Source organism: Tachypleus tridentatus, chromosome 12, assembly GCF_004210375.1.
Source record: "Tachypleus tridentatus isolate NWPU-2018 chromosome 12, ASM421037v1, whole genome shotgun sequence".
Classification (NCBI taxonomy): domain Eukaryota; kingdom Metazoa; phylum Arthropoda; class Merostomata; order Xiphosura; family Limulidae; genus Tachypleus; species Tachypleus tridentatus.
Genome location: NC_134836.1, coordinates 138052619 through 138064678, shown reverse-complemented (window position 1 = coordinate 138064678; position 12060 = coordinate 138052619).

The following is a 12060-nucleotide window of genomic DNA, read 5'->3' as shown; positions in this document are numbered from 1 at the left end:
AAATACATAACAGCTTGTTAACAAAAGCAATAGATACAGATTTAACAGTTTAACAACTATAATACATAGACAGATTTAACAGCTTGTCAACTATAATACTACACGTAATTGAACAGTTTTTACAACACGTAATAGTTTGATAGATAAATAGTTGCCGCAGTTTTCTAGGAACTTTTCATCTTTTTTTTCTCTGAGAGATATTCTTACATAATTTACTATAATATTCTAGACACAAGAATTTTTCAATAAAAAATATAAATTTCTAATTCTTGTATTAACTTTCTTTTCTTGTAAGGTATAATGATATCGAATATTGGTGAATTTTCAAAGAAGTGATGACTTGAACGTTGGGAGTTTAATGAAATGAGTTCCATATTATGAAGCTTACATCAAGAGTATCTTTCTCGTCGAACAATAAGAAAATAAAGTTTACATCAAGTGTATCTTTCTCGTCGAACAATAAGAAAATAAAGTTTACATCAAGAGTATCTTTCTCGTCGAACAATAAGAAAATAAAGTTTGCATCAAGAGTATCTTTCTCATCGAACAATAAGAAAATAAAGTTTACATCAAGAGTATCTTTCTCGTCGAACAATAAGAAAATAAAGTTTACATCAAGTGTATCTTTCTCGTCGAACAATAAGAAAATAAAGTTTACATCAAGAGTATCTTCTCGTCGAACAATAAGAAAATAAAGTTTACATCAAGAGTATCTCTTCGTCGAACAATAAGAAAATAAAGTTTACATCAAGACTATCTTTCTCGTCGAACAATAAGAAAATAAAGTTTACATCAAGAGTATCTTTCTCGTCGAACAATAAGAAAATAAAGTTTACATCAAGAGTATCTTTCTAGTCCAACAAAAAGAATATAAAGTTTACATCAAGTGCATCTTTCTAGTCGAACAATAAGAAAATAAAGTTTACATCAAGAGTATCTTCTAGTCGAACAATAAGAAAATAAAGTTTGTTTCAAGTGTATCTTTCTAGTCGAACAATAAGAAAATAAAGTTTACATCAAGTGTATCTTTCTAGTCGAACAATAAGAAAATAAAGTTTGCATCAAGTGTATCTTTCTAGTCGAACAATAAGAAAATAAAGTTTACATCAAGAGTATCTTTCTAGTCGAACAATAAGAAAATAAAGTTTGTTTGTATCTTTCTAGTCGAACAATAAGAAAATAAAGTTTACATCAAATGTATCTTTCTAGTCGAACAATAAGAAAATAAACATCAAGTGTATCTTTCTAGTCGAACAATAAGAAAATAAAGTTTACATCATGTATCTTCTAGTCGAACAATAAGAAAATAAAGTTTACATCAAGTGTATCTTCTAGTCAACAATAAGAAAATAAAGTTTACATCAAGTGTATCTTCTAGTCGAACAATAAGAAAATAAAGTTTACATCAAGTGTATCTTTCTAGTCGAACAATAAGAAAATAAAGTTTACATCAAGTGTAACTTTTGTCGAAGAATAAGAAAATAAAGTTTACATCAAGTGTATCTTTCTAGTCGAACAATAAGAAAATAAAGTTTACATCAAGTGTATCTTTCTAGTCGAACAATAAGAAAATAAAGTTTACATCAAGTGTATCTTTCTAATCCAACAATAAGAAAATAAAGTTTACATCAAGTGTATCTTTCTAGTCGAACAATAAGAAAATAAAGTTTACATCAAGAGTATCTTTTCCAACAATAAGAAAATAAAGTTTACATCAAGTGTATCTTTCTAGTCGAACAATAAGAAAATAAAGTTTACATCAAGTATCTTTCTAGTCCAACAATAAGAATATAAAGTTTACATCAAGTGTATCTTTCTAGTCGAACAATAAGAAAATAAAGTTTACATCAGTGTATCTTTCTAGTCGAACAATAAGAAAATAAAGTTTACATCAAGTGTATCTTTCTAGTCGAAATAAGAAAATAAAGTTTACATCAAGTATCTCTTCTAGTCGAACAATAAGAAAATAAAGTTTACATCAAGTGTATCTTTCTAGTCGAACAATAAGAAAATAAAGTTTACATCTGTAAATTTTGTCGAAGAATAAGAAAATAAAGTTTACATCAAGTGTATCTTTCTAGTCCAACAATAAGAAAATAAAGTTTACATCAAGTGTATCTTCTAGTCGAACAATAAGAAAATAAAGTTTACATCAAGTGTATCTTTCTAGTCGAACAATAAGAAAATAAAGTTTACATCAAGAGTATCTTTCTAGTCGAACAATAAGAAAATAAAGTTTACATCAAGTGTATCTTTCTAGTCCAACAATAAGAAAATAAAGTTTACATCAAGTGTATCTTTCTAGTCGAACAATAAGAAAATAAAGTTTATATCAAGTGTATCTTTCTAGTCCAACAATAAGAAAATAAAGTTTGTTTCAAGTGTATCTTTCTAGTCGAACAATAAGAAAATAAAGTTTACATCAAGTGTATCTTTCTAGTCCAACAAAATAAAGTTTACACGAATTTTGTTAAGCCTACTTAGGCCAAACCTTTCGATACGACTATACTTTTCTTCTTCTAAGTTCACAAATCTTTAAATTTATCGTGATTTTTTTAGAAATTCAGTTTATATTTAACTCTGCTTTTCTTTATGTAGAAAAGAAATTTGCATTTTTTTGTTTTTGGAAGCGATATAATGTTTTTATTAAATTATATTAGGGTTCGTTTTTTTGAGGTTTTCTAAAAATAAAGAAATCGAAGTTTAATACTTAATTTTGTTTAAAATACGAAAATGACATTAAATAATTTCTTTTTTTTAAATAACGATGAAAGTTTGAAAAAATCCCTTTTACAAAGTGCCTGATTTTACAACATTAAATATGAAATTATCGATTATATTGATTTGTTAGGAAAAAATAGTAAGATTTAGACTTTGTTAACGATATTCGATCGTTGTCCAGGCTCGGCATGGCCAAGTGTGTTAAGGCGTGCGACTCGTAATCTGAGGGTCGGGTTCGCATCCCCGTCGCGTTAAACATGCTCGCCCTTTCAGCTGTGGGGAGTTATAATGTGACGGTCAATTCCACTATTCGTTGGTAAAAGAGTAGCCCATGAGTTGGCGGTGGGTGGTGATGACTAGCTGCCTCCCTCTAGTCTTACACTGCTAAATTATGGACGGTTAGCACAGATAGACCTCGAGTAGCTTTGTTCGAAATTCAATAACAAACAAACAAGCTATCGTTTCCAACAGCTAAAAAGTAATTCTCTTACAACAGGACACAAATAAACTTGCATGTGAAATGTGAACCACAACAACTTTCTTCATTTCAGAATTTTAACTGAAAATTCCTGTTTGTTTTTATGTTCTTATTTCTCTCATTTTAAGAAGTAAAGTAATATCGACAGTAGATAGAATAGTTACGACAACTCTACACTGAAATCTCGAGAGTTGCGTCAAGTGCATGTTTCTAGGAAATATTCCTCAACCCGACCCAGCATGGTCAGGTGATTAAGGCACTCGACTTGTTATTTGAGGGTTGCGGGTTTAAATCCCCGTCACACCAAACATGCTCGTCCCTTTAGAGTTAGGGACGTTATAATTTCACACTCAATCCCACTGTTCGATGGTAAAAGATTAGTCCAAGAATTGACGGTGGGTGGTGATGACTAATAGCCTTTTCTCTAGTCTTAAACTGCTAAATTAAGAACGGCTAGCGTAGATAGCTCTCGTATAGCTTTGCACGAAATTCAAAACATATTAAACATCCTTTAGCTGCAAAGGCGATATGACGTGATCGTCAAACCTACTATTCAATGGTAAAAAGAGTAACCCAAGAGTTGGCGGTGGGGTGATGACTAAGTCTCCACTCAAGTACACGTTAGCTTAGCCACTGTGTATTAAATAAGTAACTGTACATTACTACTTATTATTTGTATATAACTAATACACTGCTACTTAGGGACGTCTACTATAGATAGCCCCTGTAGCTTTGCGCGAGAAAACAAACAAATTCTAGAGAAGTAGCTTTCACAAACATTATGTAAAACACCAAGAGTATATATTTTGTAATTTTAATATAAAACATCAGGGTGTAGCTTTGGTAATTTAAATAAAAAAACACCAGTTTTGAATCACTCAAAAGTTAATAATTTTATGCAAATTGAATGTCAAATCTAGGATTGCGTTTATTTCTTAGTGAAAGTGAATCGTTGAGATTGTAATGAAAAATGTTGTATCTCTTTCAAAGTTTTAAAAAGAAACTTTCTCTCATCGAGAATAATAACAACTTTAACGAATCTCTAATGAGTTTTACATTTGGGAATTGTTATTGAAAACTCCTATTTTCTAGGCTTTGTTTTGTTTGTCTTTTCTTATAAAAGTATTGTTAAACCGAATATCACATCTTACTCGAATCTTGTTCCAAAGTCCATTCTCTGATTCCTCCGTTTACATTGACGTTCCAGATGTCTGCAAAGTTTTCATCGTTTTTTTTTATGTGTACTGTGGTAAAAAAATCACCAAACATCTGCAGCTTTAAACTATCTCAAAATAATAGCCTTTGATTTCCAAATAATTTATTCTTTCTTTACCCATTACTTACATATCAAGTTTAGTGTTTAGTGTTTTATGTTTCACTTCATCTATTTAAAGCTGAAACAGACTCAGTTTAGACTGTGTCAAAACTGTTTGTTCATTTCAAAAGAGAATAAACACAACAACATCCAACTGAACTACAATTATGAAAAGGTCTTCGAGTTATATTGTTTGTAATCTTTTCCTTTTAAAAATAGTGAACTTGTTCTAAATAATGAAGGGTAAAACCACGATTGTATTCAAGTTTGTATATCGGGCTGCGGATCCAAAGACCCAAGGTACAAGCAGTGGTTTACCACCGAACACGCACTATACTTTATAACTAAGCTGCTTAACTTAAGAGTAGTCACGTGGATTGGAGTATTTACAATTGTTTGAACAATCTCAGCTTATCAGTTAAAATTAGAAATGTCGATGTCAGAATTTTATAACCTCTGACCTACCCGTAATAAGCTCATGTGTAACGTAACGTTTAACTCAGAGTTAAAATGTCAGATACTTAGGATTTATCCATTTTCCGTCTTTCTTGAAAAAAAAAAAAATTGGTATTTTAAATATATACATATAAAAAACTATTACATGTATTTATATAATAAAACTTTCCATCTCAAAACTCAATGTCCATCATATGAGAGATGGTGGGATGTTGCTCATAACTTGCTGCCATCCTTCTAGTCCATCAGCTAAACCGTTACGGGCAAGTTACATGAACTAAATCTGTTTACTTTCGGAATAAGAAAGTAACGTAAATATCACACAAGAACTGCGCACCTCTTCTGTCAAAAAGTACTGTTCTTAAAAAAATCAAATTTTATAATAGAATTGAAAAGATAGAGGGATTTTGTAGAAAAGAAATTGAACTTTATAAATATATAACATAGTAAAGGAATAACTAAATATATATATTTAACTCGAACTTTAAATACATAACATTATAAAGAAACAACTAAATATATATTTAACTCCATCTATAAGTATATAACATTATAAAGGGACGAATAACTCCATCTATAAGTATATAATATTATAAAGGGACGAATAAATGTGTATATTTAAATCGAGGTATAAATATATATCACTATAAATGAAAAACGAAATGTGCATATTTAAATAAAAGTGTAAATATGTAACATAAAGGAACAACTAAATATGTATAATCAACTTGAAGTATAAATACATGGAAAGAACTAAGGATGTATATTTAACTAGAAGTAAATAATATTATAAAATAACAACTAAATGTGTGTATTTAACTGGACCTAGAAATATATGATATATGAAAGGAATGACTAAAAATAGATATTTAAATAAAACTATAAATATAGAACATTACAAAAAGAGTGTGTGTTTTTCTTATATCAAAGCCACATCAGACTCTCTGCTGAGCCCACCGACGGGAATCGAAGCACAGATTTTAGCGTTTTAAATCCATAGACTTATCGCTGTAATAGCAGATAGTCCTTATTAAGGAAAATTAAATGTGTATGTTTAACAAAATATCTAACACTAAAGAATGAACTAAAGGTGTATTTAACTGGAATTATGAATAAATACATAACATTATACATGAAGCCACTAAATGTGTATATTTAACTAGAAGTATAAACATATCATATTATCAAGGAACAACTAAATGTGTATAGTTAAATAAAACCATAAACATATAACCTTATAACGACTAAATATGTCTATTTAACTAGAACTATAAATGTATAATATTATACAGAAACGACTACATATGTATATCTAACTAGTATTATAAATATATAACTTCATAATGAAACGACTAAATGTGTGTATTTAACTAGAAGTATAAATACATAGTACTATAGAGGTACAAGTAAAGGTGTATATTTTACTAGAAGTATAAATACATAGTACTATAGAGGTGCAAGTAAGGTGTATATTTTACTAGAAGTATAAATACATAGTACTAGAGAGTACAAGTAAAGGTGTATATTTTACTAGAAGTACAAATACATAGTACTATAGAGGTACAAGTAAAGGTGTATATTTTAACTAGAAGTATAAATACATAGTACCATAGAGGTACAAGTAAAGGTGTATATTTTACTACAAGTATAAATACATAGTACTATAGAGGTACAAGTAAAGGTGTATATTTAACTAGAAGTATAAATACATAGTACTATAGAGGTACAAGTAAAGGTGTATATTTAACTAGAAGTATAAATACATAGTACCATAGAGGTACAAGTAAAGGTGTATATTTAACTAGAACTACCACTATATAACATTATAAAGAAACAACTAAATGTGTATATTCAAACAGACCCATAAATAAATAACATAAAGAAACTTTATAAAGGAACAACTAAATATTTATATTTAACTACAACTATAAATATCTATTATTATGAAGGAAATCCTAAATGTGTATTTAACTAGAATTATCAATCAATATATAACATTGTATAGACACGACTAAATATGTATATCTATCTAGTAATATAAATATATCACTTTATAAATGAACTACTAAATATGTATATTTAAATATAAATTCATAACATTATAAAGGAGTGTGTATTTTTCTTATAGCAAAGCCACATCAGACTATCTGCTAAACTCACAGAGGGCAATCGAACCCCAGATTTTAACGTTGTAAAATCATAGACTTACCGCTGTAATAGCGGGTAGTTGTTATAAAGGATGAACTAAACGTGTATTTAACAAGAATTATAAATATCTAACACTAAAGGATGAACTAAACGTGTGCATTTAACAAGAACTATAAATATCTAACGCTAAAGGATGAACTAAACGTGTATTTAACAAGAACTATAAATATCTAACACTAAAGGATGAACTAAACGTGTGTATTTAACAAGAACTATAAATATCTAACGCTAAAGGATGAACTAAATGTGTATATTTAACAAGAACTATAAATATCTAACGCTAAAGGATGAACTAAACGTGTGTATTTAACAAGAACTATAAATATCTAACACTAAAGGATGAACTAAACGTGTGCATTTAACAAGAACTATAAATATCTAACGCTAAAGGATGAACTAAACGTGTGTATTTAACAAGAACTATAAATATCTAACACTAAAGGATGAACTAAACGTGTGTATTTAACAAGAACTATAAATATCTAACACTAAAGGATGAACTAAACGTGTATATTTAACAAGAACTATAAATATCTTACACTAAAGGATGAACTAAACGTGTATATTTAACAAGAACTATAAATATCTAACACTAAAGGATGAACTAAACGTGTATATTTAACAAGGAACTATAAATATCTAACCCCCTAAAGGATGAACTAAACGTGTATTTAACAAGAACTATAAATATCTAACACTAAAGGATGAACTAAACGTGTGTATTTAACAAGAACTATAAATATCTAACACTAAAGGATGAACTAAACGTGTGTATTTAACAAGAACTATAAATATCTAACGCTAAAGGATGAACTAAACGTGTGTATTTTAACAAGAACTATAAATATCTAACACTAAAGGATGAACTAAACGTGTGTATTTAACAAGAACTATAAATATCTAACGCTAAAGGATGAACTAAACGTGTGTATTTAACAAGAACTATAAATATCTAACACTAAAGGATGAACTAAACGTATGTATTTAACAAGAACTATAAATATCTAACACTAAAGGATGAACTAAACGTGTTGTATTTAACAAGAACTATAAATATCTAACACTAAAGGATGAACTAAACGTGTATTTAACAAGAACTATAAATATCTAACACTAAAGGAACAACTAAATGTATATATTTAACAAGAACTATAAATATCTAACATTAAAGAATAAACTAAACGTGTATTTAACAAGAACTATAAATATCTAACACTAAAAGGAACAACTAAATGTGTATTTAACTAGAACTATGAATAAATATATAATATTATTAAGAAATAATTAAATGTGTATACTTAACTGGAAGTATGAATATATAACATTATGAAGGAATAACTAAATGTGTATTTAAATAGAACTCTAAATAGGTATTATAAAGGAACAGTTAAATATGTCTATGTAACTAGAATTATAATATATATAACATTATGAAGGAATAACTAAATGTGTATTTAAATAGAACTCTAAATAGGTATTATAAAGGAACAGTTAAATATGTCTATGTAACTAGAATTATAAATATATAACATTATGAAGGAATAACTAAATGTGTATTTAAATAGAACTCTAAATAGGTATTATAAAGGAACAGTTAAATATGTCTATGTAACTAGAATTATAAATATATAACATTATGAAGGAATAACTAAATGTGTATTTAAATAGAACTCTAAATAAGTATTATAAAGGAACGGTTAAATATGTCTATGTAACTAGAATTATAAATATATAACATTATGAAGGAATAACTAAATGTGTATTTAAATAGAACTCTAAATAGGTATTATAAAGGAACGGTTAAATATGTCTATGTAACTAGAATTATAAATATATAACATTATGAAGGAATAACTAAATGTGTATTTAAATAGAACTCTAAATAAGTATTATAAAGGAACAGTTAAATATGTCTATGTAACTAGAATTATAAATATATAACATTATGAAGGAATAACTAAATGTGTATTTAAATAGAACTCTAAATAGGTATTATAAAGGAACGGTTAAATATGTCTATGTAACTAGAATTATAAATATATAACATTATGAAGGAATAACTAAATGTGTATTTAAATAGAACTCTAAATAGGTATTATAAAGGAACGGTTAAATATGTCTATGTAACTAGAATTATAAATATATAAAATTTTAATGTAATAAGAATAATATGTGATGATATTAGTGTTGTGGCACAGTTTATAATTCCTTTTACGAATATTTGGCCTTAATAACCTACAAAAATGTTTAATAATAACAAAACATTCTGTGTACGAATACGTCAGTTGGTAAAGCGACATAGAGAACTAGTAAGTAGCTTTAACATTACAAATGTTTTTTTATTCTGAAAACATATCCAAGTCTGGCGTCACTGATGTTTTTAAATATAATTTATCCAACCGACGTTTCCTTGGTTACCGAGTTCTATCTGTTTCAAACTTGGCTACTAGAAACATAATACAATTGTCACTTGATAATCCTTCGCTTATCTTCAAATGTTTTTAAACAATGACCTTTCATAAATATTAGAAAAAGGAGAAAGCTTACATGTCAAGACTCTTACGAAGAACATCTCGGAATAAAGAGAAGTCATTATAAAGGTCAGGTGTTGGAGAATGTTAACTCATAGAACGGAGGATATGTTATCTGTCTCTGTGTGTATCGATTTCATGCTACTATATTGGTGTTTTTACACAAAAATAAATATAAACGTATATAATTTCTACGTAAGATATGGCACGTGCTCATATTCCTTTCCTGATTCCTCGTGATAGAACTCGTGGCCTAATGCTATTCACAATGGTTGATAACTTCAGTTTGTGTCCAAAATAACATCTCCACGACGTTGGAATAACTGTTACCCTATTGTTTTGTGGTTGTTAAACGAAAGGCTTCATGATGAGCTATTTGTGTTGTGTTTAAAACAGGTATCGAAATCTGTTTTTGTTTTGTTGGGTTATAAATGTGTGGAGTTACAGATGACACACCTGGGGGACGAAAAATATTAATATTCATTGAAAAAAATTCGTTATATACCATGTGCGAACGTGTGTTTCCTTATAGCAAAACATATCGAGCTATATGCCATATCCACCGAAGGAATTGTACCTCTGATTTTAACGATGTAAATAAGACGTCTTCACGCTGTCCCACTGGGGACATTGTTATAGAAAATACAGCCCAGCGGTTAGGGCGATCCACTCACAACCTGGGGAATCCCCAGTTCACCAAAATGCTCACTCATTCAGCCGTGTAGGAGTTATAATGTGACGGTCAGTCCTACTATTCAGTGGTAAAAGCATAGCTAGCTCAAGAGACAATTGCTTGTTTTAAAACTGAAGTTCAAATATCTGGACTGAATGATCAAATACAGCAGTTGTTTATTTTAATACCAAAGTTGAAACAAATGGGTTTGACAATCAGAGATAATGGGATTTTTTAGTACCAAAGTTTAAACAACTGGGTTGGACGATAAGAGATAAAGTTATTTTATTCGTCATTTCACTTCAGTCCAGAGGACACTTTTCCTTCATGAGTTAATAATAGCTGTGGAATGAATTAGCAGCCATACTGCACCGAAGGAAAGGCCTAACTTATTTTACAAGAAGAAGAGTTGGCTAAAAGGTATCTTTAGCTGTGATATATATACGTGTTTCATAGAGATGACTTTCCATAAGAAACCTCACACAACTTTATTGTTTGAAACATTATTTTAAATGACGTACGAGAACCTAAAAGTAACCGTTTAAGCACTGACAGATGACAAATACTGGAATCCAAGAAACAAAACATGTGTGAAAACAAATCACATAAACTTCGATGTTTTCCACGTTACTCTTTTCCATTTCGGATTCCGTGTGTAAAAATAGCATTTTAAATCTATATGTTGTCTCTCAGAAGTCATTATCCAAGAGGCCTTTCGTAGAATACCACAATTTGTCAGAAAGTAAAAACTGTGTTTTGCTTGATTTCAAATTTTGTTCGACACTTCACTGGCACTAGAGATTAGGAAACATGTGACACTGATTTCCTTTCAAAATAAATAATATTAGTTTTACCTTAACTAGCAAATAATGCACAAAGATTTAAATCAATTAGAATATGGTAGAGAAGGTTTAACATTAACTAGAATATGGTAGAGAAAGATATAACGTAAGTAGAAGATAATAGAAAAGGATTAACATTAAATAGTAGATAACAGAGAAGGATTTAAATCACCTAGAAGATGGTAGAGAAGGATTAACATTAAATAGTAGATAACAGAGAAGGATTTAAATCACCTAGAAGATGGTAGAGAAGGATTAACATTAAATAGTAGATAACAGAGAAGGATTTAAATCACCTAGAAGATGGTAGAGAAGGATTAACATTAAATAGTAGCTAATAGAGAAGGATTTAAATCACCTATAAGATGGTTGAGAAGGATTAACATTAAGTAGTATATAATACAGAAGGATGTAAATCAACTAGAACATGGTAGAGAAGGATTAACATTGACTAGAAGATAGTAGAGAAAGATTTACTTTAAATAGCAGATGGTAGAGAAAGACTGTAATTAACTAGAAAATGGCAGTTAAGAATTCGAAGTGTTTTGTTTTATTCACTAAATTTTTCTTATAATTTGAAAAACAGGCATTTTTCGAACTTCAGTTGTATTCATTAATCTGTTTTCACCAGAAGGTGTTTGTTGCTAACCTCAAAGCTGCGCAACGAGACATCAGTTCTGTGCCCACCGGAGTTATGAAAAACAGGTTTGGGAGCGTTATAATTCTTCAACAATACTACTAAGCCATTTGGAAGGGAAGTTGATGTAATGAAAACAACAACCAGATAATATAAATTGAGTAAAACGAAGCAGATTAGTAAACAATTACTGAATACC